Below are 14,886 nucleotides of genomic sequence, written 5' to 3' on the forward strand. Positions count from 1 at the left end.
CCTTTCCCTGCTAATTAGCACCTCGACCACAGTACAGCAGGGGAATCCAAAAAGGTGAGCCTCGGTTAGTAGCTGAATTGTGTGGTTTGAGAGCTTTGGAGGAAAGATTAAAAAAAAAAAAAAAAAAAGTTTGGTAAAGAGAGAGGTATCACACCTGAGCAGTGACATGAGTGTGTGAAATCATATTTAGAGTTCAGTTGTCTAATACCTGGCCTCCCCCTGCTAGGTGATTGAGAATAGATCATTGCATTTAAGAAGCCTTCTGATCTTCAGGGATTCAATATCCCGTTCATTTGTACACTGAGGCATTGAGAATGTCGCTCAGAATCATATCAGCATCCCTACTCACCTTAGCCATGACCACCAGACTGCATTGCTCTATATTTACCATGTCTTTCGTTGGCAGAGAGTTTTATGGCCAAGAGTATTCACTCACTGCTGAGCTGCAATGACCCTCGTCCTGGACCCAGCAAAGCAGAGGCTGCAGACGAAGAGATTAGATTGGTTACAAGGAATTCTAGGTCGGAATCCCTGGGTCCCACCCAGGCAAGTTCATGTGAGGCCAGACCGAGAATCCACCGAGGAGAGAGGTAGCATCTCTTTTTGAAACAGGTTTGCAATGGAGAGGAGAGAAATCACTCAGGAGAACCACTTTTCAAAATCCAGCTGAGTATCTACACTTACTCCCAACTCAATGCATTGCTCTTTGCAGCTAAGTTCACATGACATCTTGAATAATACGGCTAGCTGAGTTGATGAGTGCTTCCACGCTGATAAAACTAAATCCTGCAAAGATAGAGGACAGTAGCACTCTCCCAAAGGCATTCTACAAACGGTTTGCCAAACACAGCAAGAAGTCTGTAAAGTGCTCCTAACCCTTGATTTAATAGTTAACACTTCTTAAAGATAATTTTTTTTTTGGAGACAGAGAGAGAGAGAGAAAGGGGGGTACAGAGGGAGAGAGAGAATCTTAAGAGATAAGACCCAGCGTAGGTCTTAATCTCACGACCTGAGCCAAAGTCTAGAGTTTAATGCTCCGCTTACTGAGACACCCAGGGGTCCCTGGAAGATCATTCTTATGAAACAGTGTAAAAATGCAAATCAGTACGTTTCTTTCCACGTTTACGTAGATGATGGACAGAACTGGGGACGGTGAATGCTGCCAAAACAGGCATTGGTTAAATTCATTTAGTCCATAAATATGTATTGCACACCTGCTCAGGTCAACCATTATTCTGGGAAGTTCTTTCCTGGTTACAACAGAGAGGGGAGAGCGCAGGGGCACAGGGGTCCCAGGGTGGGCAAGAGTAGTGGGGAGAGGAGCTTGGGAAGTTTTCTTCCCTTTGCTAAGACCATCTGTGGGAGAGCTCCCCAATAAAGTATTCCACAGCCGCTAAAAACCATGTTCATAACAAATTTCAGTGAGAGAGAAACAGGCTCAGCGTGTAAAACCACATGAAAAAGCATCGTTTGTCCATAATTCTCTCAACTGTGCAATATGTTTGAAAACTTTTTATAATATGAAATCGAGGGGAGACACATTTTATGCACATGTCCACACAAACGTGTATATATACCAAAATGTGCAGAGTCGTTACCTTTCAGGGGTGACTCTATGGGTGATTTTTACATATTGTTATTTTTTGAGGTTTATTTATTAACTTTTGAGAGAGACAGAGCGAGAGAGAGAGAGAGCGCACTCATGGGGCAGAGAGAAAGGGAGGCAGAGAATCCCAAGCAGGCTCCGTGCCGTCAGTGCAGAGCCCGATGTGGGGCTCGAACTCACGGACCGTGAGATCATGACCTGCGCCGAAATCAAGAGTCAAGACGCTTAATCGACTGAGCCCCCCAGGAGCCCCAGATTCTTCATTCTGTTTTATACACTTGATATGTTACCCACACCCCGTGACCCTGCCCCCAACTCGTTAGCGAGAATCTCAACTTCCTGAAGCGGCCGCTGCTTGCTTCCGATGCTGCCTTGACCGTGCCGTGGGCCAGGTCCCCCTGTTTCGAGCCCGCACCCTTGTTGGGCGGCCTCCGCGGCAGCTGGCTGCGCCCTTTCCCCCACCGCTGTATCTGCCACCTCTCCCCACTCTTTTCCGGGGGAAGCACATCGCTTAGCCCACCTGGTTCTGTGGCACGCTCCCTGGGGTCCGGTCCCCGCAGAGCCTCTACGGTGCAGCGCTCACCTCCGGGACCCTCCCTGCCAGGGCCTGCCTGTGCCTCAGCTCCCTAATTTGCCAAACTGGGAAAATACCAGTACCTAATTCATAACGGTGCCGTGGGGGCAAAATGAGTTCACGCCCGGTATTCAGAATAGTGCCTAGAATGTAACACGCTCTATAGGGGAGTCTAATTGTCATTGTCATTACTACGACTGCTGGTATTACCCCCGCGTCTACGACGATCACCCCCAAGCCCAGATTGCTGTGCACAACAAGATACAGAGCATTAGGGACAATGGAGGGGAACTGGTGTGGACAAAAGCATTTATGTCTGCAGTCCCGGGTCCACACCCACCTTCCCGGGCCATCTCCCAGGTGACTGGCTGCCAATCTGACCCTCCAGGACAACGGCAGGTCACCGACCACTATCCCGCACCACGCTGCTCTGTGCTTCAGAAACTGGGCCAGGCTGACCTCTGACCCCAGAGAGTTTGTCCTAGAAGAATTAATTTGTAAGCCATGAGCAAGGCCCATCTCCTTCCCTGCTCCAAGATTTACATCCTCCCAGGATAATTAAGCACCGGCACATTCCCTCAGTGGGGAACCCCCTCCTCTGCCCCCCGGGATGTGGCTTGGTCTTAAAGCCCTCAAAAGTCATATAAAGTCATAAAGTAGTCTGACATGGCTGCATCTGTAGTTGTTTTTTTTAAGTCTCTGCTGCTCGGCCTTATCATGGGCATCATGTTAAGTATATTTCCGAATTTGATGCAATTAACAGGTGCCACCTTCATAATGAAAAGGAGATGATGGACGTGAACGGACTTCGTGTTGCTGTTAAAATGGTGTAGATGTCTACGTGGTGCCACAGACATCAAGCAGACTTAGGTTCCAAAGTCCACGAACTGTCATCGGTTAACCTGACGGTGTTGGCGTAGCTCTTCGCAAGGCTGCTCTAGGGCATTCCAGCTCCTTCTAGGAAACAGTTGTCAGAAGTCATAGATGTCGTCCTTTCCGAGATGTAAAAACAACAGCAATTTGCTATTTTTATCAATTCCATCTCTTCTGGGCCTATCAGAGTCAATAATCTGAACTGGGACAAAAATAAGAGACGACTTTTGCATTCAAAGTCTACGTGCTCAAAATCTTAACCTTTGCCAAAAAAAATTTAAAAAACAGAAAGGAGCTGGCCGGGTTGTTGCGCAGGAATGTCATTCAAACCCTTAAATCCGAAATAACTTCTGCTTTTCCAAGTCCCACTTATTTTTCCGAATCAACAAAGATATCTTTTTCTACATTGTTTCCACCCAATTTTGAAACGCGCCTGCGAAATTTCTCAAATAACATATTTCATGTGTTTCCTGGAGATGGGAAATGCCAGAAAAACAATCCAGGGAGAAGAGGAAAAAAATTCGTAGATCTGGCGGGCGAGAGAGAATAAATGATGACCTCTCTCCCTTCCAGCAAATGTAAAACTCTCCATACTTCTGCAGGTACCAGTTTAATAGCCATCAAAACCGTCTTACTCATTTATTTCCGGAGCCCGATTTACATGGGTGAGCAAGGGATTGCATTTATCTTCGTGAATACACAGACGAGGGCGTTATTTGACTCAGTCAGCGGCCTCCCTGTCGGTAGAGAAGACATTTTGGAATAAAACACAAAGGCTGGCATGTGAGAGCTGGCAGGGCCCTCGAGGGCTGTTTCGTTAAAGCCCAGAGAGGTGACAAACCCGCTGAAGTTTGCACAGCAACATGGTGCCTATGAAGGATGCTCTGTCCATACGTCAAGCATCACACCCATTAGATTGACGGCTACCGGAGAAGCAGAGACAAACGAGGTGACCCCCTGAGTCTATGTCAGGCAGGCCACTGAACTCTCTCTTGGGTCTTACTGGAGCAGCCCCTAGAAATGTTCCTCAACAAGTAGACCTTTCGTTGCCTTTTGCCTTTGGGCTTTATTTTTAGCGGACAAAGGTAAGAGCTTGGGACCAAACATCCACTCTGTGAAACCACTCTTCCAGGGAAAACACAAGACTCTCTGGGACCAGAGGAGACCCCCCCACCCAGGGCTTGGCTGTGCATCTTCTTTCCTAGCAGACATCCCCTCCGTTCAGGCGGGCGTCACAGGCGTCGGCCACAAACACTCCCACTCTGGCGCGGTTTGCCGTTTGCAGGGCAAACCATTCCATCGACCCCTGGGACTCCTCCTACTATCTGGAATCTCCCTCCCTCAAACTCCCACCGACTTTCCTCTCTGGAATCCCCCAGGCTGCACACGCTCTCCCTTCCAGCCCTTTAAATATCGCAAGCCCTGCCGAGCTCTTCCTAAGACCTTTGTACCCTCGTTAAGTATCCCCAATTCCTCTAGCTGCTCTTCGTATGACAGATCTCGGCTGGACCAAGACGCCTTGAGACAGGGTCTGTGCACGATCTCATCTGGTGCAGTCACCTCATGACCTTCGTAGCAGCTCCGTCAGTACTGTTAAACAGGTAGATGAATCATTAAATGCTTGTGAAAATCTTCTCATTAATCAGGGTATTCGACAAACAGGTAGAGAGCTCTAATGGTATTCCCGAATGGCCACAGGGATGCAAGGCTAACGACAAATGGTCTGTGCCCCCCGGGAGCCCCTGGCTTGAACAGGGGCTGTGTGTGAATGACCGCTGTGGATTACCGTACAGCATGGGCTGGCGCACAGAAGGTCTAGATGTCCACGAGGGTCTTGAAGGAGGAACAACGCCCCCCTGAGCACCAGCCTGGGAGAGGCATTCCAAAGTGACCGGCGTGGGCAAACCCCCAGTGATCCACCTGGGTCAGTATGACCCCCATTTCCTTTTCATCTGTAACCTTGACGGTGAGAACAACACCGTAGGGACACCGGGGTGGTGCAGTCGGTTAAGCGTCCAGCTCTCGATCTCGGCTCAGGTCACAGTCTCGCGCTTGGTAAGTTCGAGCCCCGCATGGGGTTTCTGCGCTGCTGGCATGGAGCCTGCTTGGAATTCTGTCTCTCCTTCTCTCTGCCCCAAAAATCGTAAATCCTCTGATAATGCATTTTACTCTTGAGTTTACTTTTCCGGTAACCGTGTCGCATGGTTGGTTTATAGAGAGTGCACGGGCACCTCAGAGCACTGAGACGTTTATTTCACAGCTACCCTGCTAAGCCCCACGTCTGCCAAACTGCACTAGCACAAGGGGCTTAATTTTCCATTTTACTTAAATTTAGATGCTTGCGTTTCCCACCGCTACGTTCATTTCATCCCCAGGCTTAGGCTCCAGGCGCCTCCCCTGAACTCCTGTGTCCCGGCTTCCCCTCGAGAGGAAGGCAGACAGAGCGGTTCTGCACTACGCCATCGGGAGATGGGGGAGGAAATAAAACGTGGACTTTAGGTGAGACCAGATTTCCAAAGGCTGCTGTCAGTTCTGACCTTCTCGTGTTACCCTGGAACCTAATCGTGATTTCCACTGGAGGGGAGAAAGCCACCGAGGCACGACGGCTGCAGGTGCCCCTTCCTGGAGCCGCCTCAGTTTTCTGATCCTCTCTCTGCTCCGCTGTCTTGCAAGAGTCACCGAAAACGTCCTTAGGAGTCACAGTTGTCGCTACGTTTCCCACGTCTCTCTGTCTTCACGCTACCCACGTTCCCCGTGTCCTCTGTCGGATCATGTGTCCCCCGTTCCTTCTGCAACGGTTACTAGAGAAGCTTCAAATGATGCTCCACCCAGCGTCTCTTAGAGGGTCAGTGGACCAGAAGCTTCTGCGAGCCTCATCCCAGCCCCACGTTCTCCAAGAGCATTGGAGGGGCAGGGGCCAGTCCTCGGGCACGTTCCTTCTCCGCAGTGAAATATGCCGATAGCTTCCGATTTCATTTCCACGTGTCGCTTTCCTTTAATTTTTTAGGAGGCGACGGGAAGAGGAGAAGGGAAATGGTAATTGTCTCTTTTCCGTATCGTGGCATTTTCCATACAGAAGTATTTTCTGTACATTTAATGCTTATAATCAACACTATTTTACAGACAAGAACACTGAGGCTCAACGAACTTTCGTAACTTCTCTCAAAGTCGTTGGGAGCTCAGGTCTGCCGGGCTCTGAAGCACGTATTCTTTCCGCGTCCTACATGCCCGAGAACTATGGGAAAGCTAAATTTGGGGGAAAATCTTGGAGGACAGCTCCTCCAAATGGCTTATTTTTCAGAGGAATCAACAGAGGCCCAGAGCGTGCCAGCCACATTGGCAACACTCTGGAGTTAATCCAAGGCAGAAACCCGGGTCCCCCGGAGCCCAGCCCCCTCCCTTTCTCTTCACCACACCAGGTCTTCTTCAAGCAGACAAACCCCACGGGAAGGATTGCTTCATGAAGGTTCACCCACACCAGGTGGCCAAGAGAAGAAAAGGCAGTGCTGATTTGTAGGATAAGATCTGGGGAGGGCAGCAAAAACAATGTGACCGTAAAAGACTCGAAACCAACTTTCCTGATGACAGATAAAAGCTGTCGGGATTAAACTATGCCCAGAAAGCAAAGGTCAACTCGGTGGGCAAGCCAGAAAGGCCAAATCCTCCCTGGGCCAGGAAAGCAATAGAGACATTGCCTGAGCCACCCAGACGCCCCTTTTATTTTTGTTTTAATGATTAATCTCTTCCATATGGCAATTAGGCAATAAAAAACAGTCCCTTCTATAAAACCATCTAATAGGAAAATGTACCTGATGAAAGAACGATCAAAAAATTTGCTTGAGAAAGGATGCACGAGTGACAAAAGCAAGTTCTTACAAATGATGGAAATATTTGAACATGGAAAACCTCCAACGAGTATTTTCCTTCTCTAAACGGAGCACGGCGACCGAATCTGGAGGCGATGCTCTGCGGACGAGTATGATTTTTATTTAAACGGATTTTCAGAATTTAGTACGCTGATGGAAATGCTTCTGATCATTAATTAGCAAGGAACAATCATCCTTGGGGTCAGTCTACCTCGACAGCAGGGTATCTGCCTGTAATGTGATCACTGGTAGTTAAGGTCCCTGAATTAGTTTCGTTCCAGAAGAGCCAAGCTGCAGTTACAATGCTCTTCCTTCCAAAAGTAAACCACAATCAAAACTAGGTCACAGATGCTGTTTGAAAATAATGACTAACATCTGCACAGCCCCGTTATGGTTTCAAGAGTAAATTCACATCCATTATCTCATTTGATGCACATGAAAATTTGTGAGGCAGATATTATGGTTCCCCCATCAGGGCCCGGAGTCGGAATGACTTGGCCTTGATGCACAGCGAGTATGTGACAGAGTCAGTCTCCCTCATTCACCTGCAACCTGTCCTTCAAATGTACCATCAACCAGAGCTATAACGACGCACAAAAATCCCGGAAGTTCAAAATCTCCTGAAACCCAATTAACCAGGATCTATAACGGTCTAGTTTTGTTTACGTTTTTTTCTTTGCAGGGGCAAAGAGGAGTTTGGGGGAACATTCTACTTTAAAGATAGAAAAAATAACATCCCAGGCATATGGAAATACCCCCCATTTCCTGCCTGAGCATTTCAATCTCCTACACTCTTCTGGACAACCTTTTATCGTTCTAACAGGAATATAAAGTCAAGAGACACAATCATTTAAAAAAATCAATTTTATTGAACGCGGAGTTTTCTTAGTATGGGAACTTTTCAAGATTGACAGTTTTTTTTGAGGTGAAACAAGAGAGATCTTCTGGTTAACCAGGCAAGTAAATTAACAAGAAGAGATGTTCATGAACTCGTGTCATTACTGCACAGAAACGATGTTGAGTCTATCGACAAATATTGGCGGGATTCTCTTTCACCTTTTCACGGCTACTTCTCTTCTTTCAGGGTTGGTAACTACAGCCAGAAGATGAGATGCCAATTGGGAATTTTCAGTTATTTTTTTTCATATGTATGTGTGCTTAAATGTTGGAATCTGGGCAAATAAAAGTGGGATTCTTTAGAGTGCTCCTGGGGAGAAGCCGGAGGGGGGACCAAGGACTGTCCTTGGTCCTACGATTCTTTCTGGGGGAAGACACTGGTTTGGGAGAGCTTGGTTCCAGGGAGTGTCTGGAAGCAAAATAGGAGTCCTGAAGTCTACAATAAAGATGAAATATAATAATATAATAAGAGGAAACTTTCTTGGAATCCAAAGCAGACTTTTCCTTCTAAGAGTTTCTGTACTTAAAATCACAGTGTAATTTTGTTTACGAGGAAAGAAAGATATTCTGACCAAAATGAAGCAGATTTGAACCATGACCCTCAGGAGCAAATATTTCCCCCCGGGCTATTAGGGCAATAGACTAAAGAGAAAGTAATTTTACATGGAAAAAAAAAAAAATCAGAGATGAAGGAACATGTAATCAAAGTCGAGTCTACACAATATCAGTTTTAAAATAACAAGATCAGTGAAATAACCAAGATCTATCTTCTTAATGCCACCAACATGGTGTGGCTTGTGCCCCCCCCCCTCACCCCGCCACTAAATTATCTAATTGATACTGGTGACCATTTTAGTCTACTAGGGCCGCCATAACAAAATACCACAGACTGGGGGGCTTCAACAACAGGGGTCTATTTTCTCACAGTTCTGGAGGCTGGACGTTCAAGATCAAGATGTTGGGAAGTTCGGTTTCTTCTGAGGCCTCCCTCCTTGGCTCGCTGATGGCTGCCTCCTCCCTGTGTCGTCACGTGGTCGCCTCTCAGTCTATGTGTCTGGGTTCTAATCTCTTCCTGCAAGGACGCTGGTCCTATTGGATTAGGCCCACCATACAACCTCATTGTGCCTCACTTTACCATCATTTTACCTCATCACCTTTGGGAAGGCCTGATCTCCAACTGTGGCCACATTGTGACGTAACTGGGGGGGGGGGGGGGGCGCTAGGACCTCAGCATGTAGATTTGGGAGGACACATTGCAGCCCATAACATCCATAACATGCCACCCTTGGGCCCCCTAAAATGTAAAACACACTCTCCCCATCCCAACAGCCCCCCCCAACCTTAACCCACTCCAGCACCAACTCCAAGGTCACGATCTCATCGAAATACCAACTGGGTCACATATGGGTGAGACTCAAGGTATGATGCGTCCCGAGGCAAAATTCTTCTGTGAAGCCAGACAAGGGATCTGCTCCCAAAACACAACGGCAGGGCAGGCATAGGGCAGACATTACTATTCAAAGGGAAAAAGTCAAGAAGATGAAAGGCTTGAGGTCATAAGCCTCTTTGGCTCCCTTTTCTGGTCCCCCAGGGAGGCAGCCCTGCCCTGAGGCCCTGGGCAGGAGTTCCATGTTTTTTGGAAGGACAACACACGTTCACAGCCAGAGAGCCCTATTGGCTCGTCCTGCAAAATCTCAGAAGCCCAGCAGCGTTCCTTCATCGTGTCCTGTCTCCGTCCCCTTCGGTCCAAGCCCTTCTGCTGAGATAGCTAATTGGATCCATGAGTCATACCTGTAGTCACTTGATAGCCAAATGGTTGTCCAGCCACACGCTCGGTGTTCTCTCCAGACCGAGCGTTCTCATCTGGGGCCATACAGATAGGCTGAAACATTCCAGATCTTCAAGTACTCGTTCCCTTTGGCCTAACAGTTCTTTCTTCAATTTATGTCTCCCCTGTCACATTTTGTTATCAGGCAGCAAGGGGAAGCCAGGCAGCAGCCACAATGCTCTATGTAGGAATCTCCTCAGCTAAGGATGCCTGGGGGCTCAGTTGGTCAAGCGTCCAACTCTCGACTTCAGTTCAGGTCACGATCCCATTGTTTGTGGGCTTGAGCCCTGCCTCGGGCTCTGTGCTGACCGCACGGAGCCTGTCTGGGATTCTCTCCCCCTCTCTCTCTCTCTCTGCCCTTCCCCTGCTGGTGCTTTCTGTCTCTCAAAATAAATAAATAAACTTAAAAAAAAAAAAAAGGAATCGCCTCCGCTAAATATCCCGGTGAATCACCTACAAGTTCTACCTTCCACAAAACACCACACCCAGTTCCGCCAAGCGTTTTGCCCCTTCGTAACGAGGACCACCTTTCCTCCAGTTTCCAATAACACGTTCCTCATTCCCACCTGAGACCTCACCAGCAGCACCACTGACATTCTTGTTTCTGTCAAGAGTCTCTTCAAGGTAATCTTGGCTTTTCCTGTCAGGCACCTCCAAAACTCTTCCAGCTCTCCCCACGACCCAGTTCTAGAGCCACTTGAGTAATCTGAGGTATCTGTTAACAACACCCCACTCCACGGCACCAAAATCGATATTAGCCAGGGTTCTCCAGAGAAATAGAACCGAGAGGGCGCGCATAAACAGATTTCGTTTAAGGAATTGGCTCGTGTGGAGGCTTGTCAGGTCCAAAATCTACAGGGTAGGCTGGCAGCCTGGTGACCCAAAAAAAGAGTTGCGGCTTGAGTCTAAAATGTGGTCTCTGTCAGGGCTCCTTCCTCTCAGGAGAAGGTCAGTATTCTTCTATTAAGTCCTTCAACTGATTGGATGAGGCCCACCATATTATGAAGAGCAATCTGCTTTACCCAAAGTCTATTGATTTAAGCGTTAGTCTCATATAGAAAATATCTTCACAGGAGCCTCTAGAATAATATTCCACCAAATCTAAGTACTGTGGTTTAGCCAAGTTGACACATAAAGTTGACCTTCACAGGGGCGCCTGGGTGGCTCAGTCAGTTGAGCGTCCGACCTCGGCTCAGGTCGTGATCTCACAGCTCGTGAGTTCGAGCCCCGTGTCGGGCTCTGCGCTGACAGCTCGGAACCTGGGGCCTGCTTCGGATTCTGTGTCTCCCTCTCTCTCTGTCCCTAACCCACTCGCATTCTGTCTCTGTCTCTCTCAAAAAACAAATAAACATTAAAAAAAATTTTTTTAACTTGACCTTCACAGTGGCATATGGTTATTTCTTTCCTAATTGTGATGTGTAACTCATTCTAAGGGCCAGAGGTGAACTCAAGCATAGAAACTAGGAAGAAGCATGGAATCCTGCTAACAGTCCTGTATTTCAAGTCAAAAGAGACATGCGCTGTATACCAAATGATTGGCCAAATGATTTATCTGCTGTCAGTTTTTTAACTTACAAAATGGGAATCAAATCAATAACCCCCTCATCAGGGGTCAAATGCGATGATCAAAAACAAAACACTTTGAAATGTTAGTTCTTAATCACGAAACCATTTTCTCACCCTTTAAGGAGACAAGTACAGTCTAGGATGCACAGAAAACTTGGCTGTCCATCTTGGCCAATACCAAGATGCCTTGTATGGACGATTGGATGACATCATTCTTGCTCTTGCCCCCAATGAAGCCAAACTTAAGTTATCACCATGGAGACTGAAGTCCGACAGCCGTAAAGGCTTTCTCAAAACGACTGTGTGTGCAGAAGGAAGTACCAAGTTCTCCTTCCCCAGGGATGTGGTTTCTATTCTTCTGATGACATTGTAGCCAACTTTGACGACAGGAGTTTGAGAAAGATGGCTTCCAGCTCAAAGATTCTATGGTATGGAATCAAAGTCACATTTGTGGAAAAGATAGACCATTATTATGAGCAAAACGTCTTTTTGTTTAAGTTTATTTATTTATTTTGAGAGAGACAGAGACAGAGCAAGTAGGGGAGGGGCAGAGAGAGAGGGAGACAGAGAATCTCAAGCAGGCTCCACACTGTCAGCACAGAGCCCGATACGGGGCTCAATCCCATGAAACATGAGATCATGACCTGAGCCAAAATTGAGAGTTGGATGCTTAACTGACTGGGCCACCCAGACGCTGCTAAAAGTCTTTTTTAAAAGAAAAACTTGCAGGACACCTTGGGTGGCTCAGTCGGTTAAGTGTCCGACTTTGGTTCAGGTCACGATCTCATGGTTTGTGGGTTCAAGCCCCACATGGGGCTCTGTGCTGACAGCTTAGAGCCTGGAACCTGCTTCGGATTCTGTGTCTCCATAGCCCTCTGCTCCTCCCTGCGCATGCTCTGTCTGTCTCTCTCTCTCCTTCAAAAGTAAATAAACATTAAAAAAAAATTTTTTTTAAAGAGAAACTTGCCCCTGCTCCCCAGTTTGGGATGAATGGCAAAAAGAAATGATGATTTAACATTGTCTTCTGAGGTCAATGAGAGAGAGAGAGATCTGGGTAGCTGATTTTGGTCAGTTTTAACCCTCTTGCAAAAAAAAAAAAAAAAAAAAAGGCATGGAATTAATGAACCAGCTGCCTCATGCTGGACTCGTTCCCCTACGCTGTCTAATTCATGCTTCCCCAAATCCTACAGCTTTGATATTATCTCTGCAGGGAAACAGCTATGGGGGTGGCCAACAACTTGGAAATTAGAAAAAATCGAGTTAATAACAGAGAGTTAATAATAGCGCCACAGACACCAGATCAAAGCTGGGATATTCAAATTTAGCTGAAAAAATAAAAAACCAGAATGGCTTGTAAGCCAAGCTATTGTGGCTGGAGCCATTGACAAAGTTAAGCTGAAAGAGCTTGGTCATTCCTAGAAGTAGAGAAAGGGACAGTCACCAAGCTGTGCCCACGCCAGCAGTAGCCAAGGGAGAGGGATCCAGGTCTAGGGATTCAGCCTGTCCAGGCTCTGGGGCAAGTTTGGCTCTAGTTTGAAAACTGATGGAAGAAGCTTCTGGAGCCTAAGGCCACAGGACACTTAAATTGCATAGCATATAATGCATACCCTGAATGCATTTCTACGAAGGATCTTTCCAATTGTAATTTGCTTTCCCGTGCAACTTGCCCACAAAAAGAGAAGGTGCCATTTGGGCCACTGCAAGCATCTTGGCCACTGTGGTAGTTATGCCTCCCATACTAATTTAATATATTGGCAATGGGTGTGTGTTTTATATCAGCCTTATGAGTTTGGTTAACGCGAGTCTGTCCCGAGGGATAGAGCACAATCTTGGTGAACTAAAACACGATTAAAGGTCCTCCCTTAAACGATGGAGAATTAGCCTCAGGATTCACCCCGCTGGGAAACATCTTAGCAGACTGACAAGGGGTTTTGCTCAGTCTTTCCGCGTACGGTCCCATTTGGAAGTTCAACACTATCACCCCCTTGCCTTCCTTGAGCACGAGTTTCCTTTTCTGTAGAATAGGAATTTGCTTGCCAGAAAGTAAGTAAGATCGTGTAAATAAAGTAGGTAGCAGAGGTCACAAACATAGGAGCTCGACTGCAGGAACTCAGTTAATGTTCCCTGTTCTTCGGGGCCCCCATGAAGACATTTCCCTGGAAGCCGAACTTCAAGAGCACAGCACACAGGGGCTCCCATTCTCCTGAGAAGTTCTCCACTTCCTAAGAAGTGCTGACGCATTCAACTAAGTTTCCAGTTGTCAGAACGTTTCCTCTATCTGGAGTTCCTCACAACCAGAAACGCAGGACATATTAGGGGACAGTCAACAACTCATCAGTTTCACAAATGCGTGAGAGTTAGAAGTCACACAGGTCCTGGCACTAAGGAAATTAACATCATCACTGTGTGGACGCTGAGGGAACTGCCAGTGTGTTTGCTGAGTCGCGCAGAAATCCCCCAGCAGCCGACAGAAGTCCACTGACCTCCAGGAAGCGGACTGGGGCCGTGCCAACTGGGAATACCACGGGGTCAAAGGACCACCCAGCTCCCAGGGCCACAGAAGGCATTCCTGCCCTCGTGGTCACGGCCACAACAATAAAATGGGTCATTGCTGCTCTGGATAAATTTGGAGGTGGGGACGGGGACAGAATGCAAAGCAAGGAAGGTTTCCAAGGCCACTTCCTCCCAGAGCACGTTCTTTGACATTCAAGTTGGCCAGGTTGACAAAACAGCAATCCTTGAAGCATGCTGTCTGTGACACGGATGAACTCCTCCTTCGCCTCTTGAATGTTTCAAGATGTATCTTTACAGCAACAAACGAAAATGAAGATTGATGGGCGGAGGGAGCCTCGGAGCCAAATCCTACCCTACCAAGGAATCATGCAGCGGAGCACGAAAGCAGCCCAGAAAGTTTGGCTGGGACATTTGCCAGGATGGCTTGTCAGAGCCACAGCGGAAAGAATCCGTCTCCCCTGGCCGGGACCACTTCCCTCTCACCTCCCGGAGAAAGGCAGGCATTTCCTAGAATAGAGTCAAATCTCTTTCAGTCCAAGGTCGTGGGCTCCCCTGTCCAACTTGGCTTCCGTTTCCATGCCAGGAAATAAGGACACCAATGCCGTCTAAGCGAAGACGAACTGGACGCGGTCCGCCTGGAAGTGTGGGCCAAGAACGTTCTTCCAAAATCTGGTCTCCGGGTTTCGGGTCCCTCCACTGATTCAGTTTCTGTTCTCGGTGAAAACAAAAGGCCTGAAGGCAGGAAGGGTGGAGAATTCGGAACTCGGTGTGGAGAGTCCAAGGCCACGTTCAGAGAGGGCGAGCTTTGGAGTCAGACAACGCGGGCTTCGGATCCTGATCCCGCCACCGCTGACGGTGGGACCTCAGGCCAGTGACCTAAGCTGACAGAGCCTCAGCCTCCCTTTCTGCGCAAGAAGCCTGATACTATGTTTCTCTCACAGCTGTGCAGCTTAAATGAGATCGCAAATGCAAGGTGCATAATAACACTATCTCGCCGCGCTAGGTACAAGCCAAACGTTAGTCTCCTTCCTTTTCAAATTACCTTTTTAGGATTTCGGAGTGCATTCACACCGAAAAGTACTGTTGAGAAGGGTGTCTTCAATTATACTTTACAGAGACTATGAAACATATGGGAGGGAAGATATTGATCCCAAGCTGCCAA

At 47.6% G+C, this 14,886-nt stretch overlaps 1 long non-coding RNA gene across 2 annotated transcripts in view; it reads right to left on the reverse strand.

Annotated features, from left to right (window-relative positions):
- LOC109268395 (uncharacterized) overlaps positions 1-14,886 on the reverse strand; it is a 34,812-nt gene that overhangs the window by 12,817 nt on the left and 7,109 nt on the right. For both annotated transcript variants that reach the window (XR_002080634.2, XR_002080629.2), the window contains exon 3: positions 350-481. This is a non-coding gene — a long non-coding RNA (uncharacterized LOC109268395). The remainder of the gene's footprint in view (positions 1-349; positions 482-14,886) is intronic.

Source organism: Panthera pardus, unplaced genomic scaffold (genome assembly GCF_024362965.1).
Source record: "Panthera pardus isolate Hobbes unplaced genomic scaffold, ASM2436296v1 HiC_scaffold_26, whole genome shotgun sequence".
Classification (NCBI taxonomy): domain Eukaryota; kingdom Metazoa; phylum Chordata; class Mammalia; order Carnivora; family Felidae; genus Panthera; species Panthera pardus.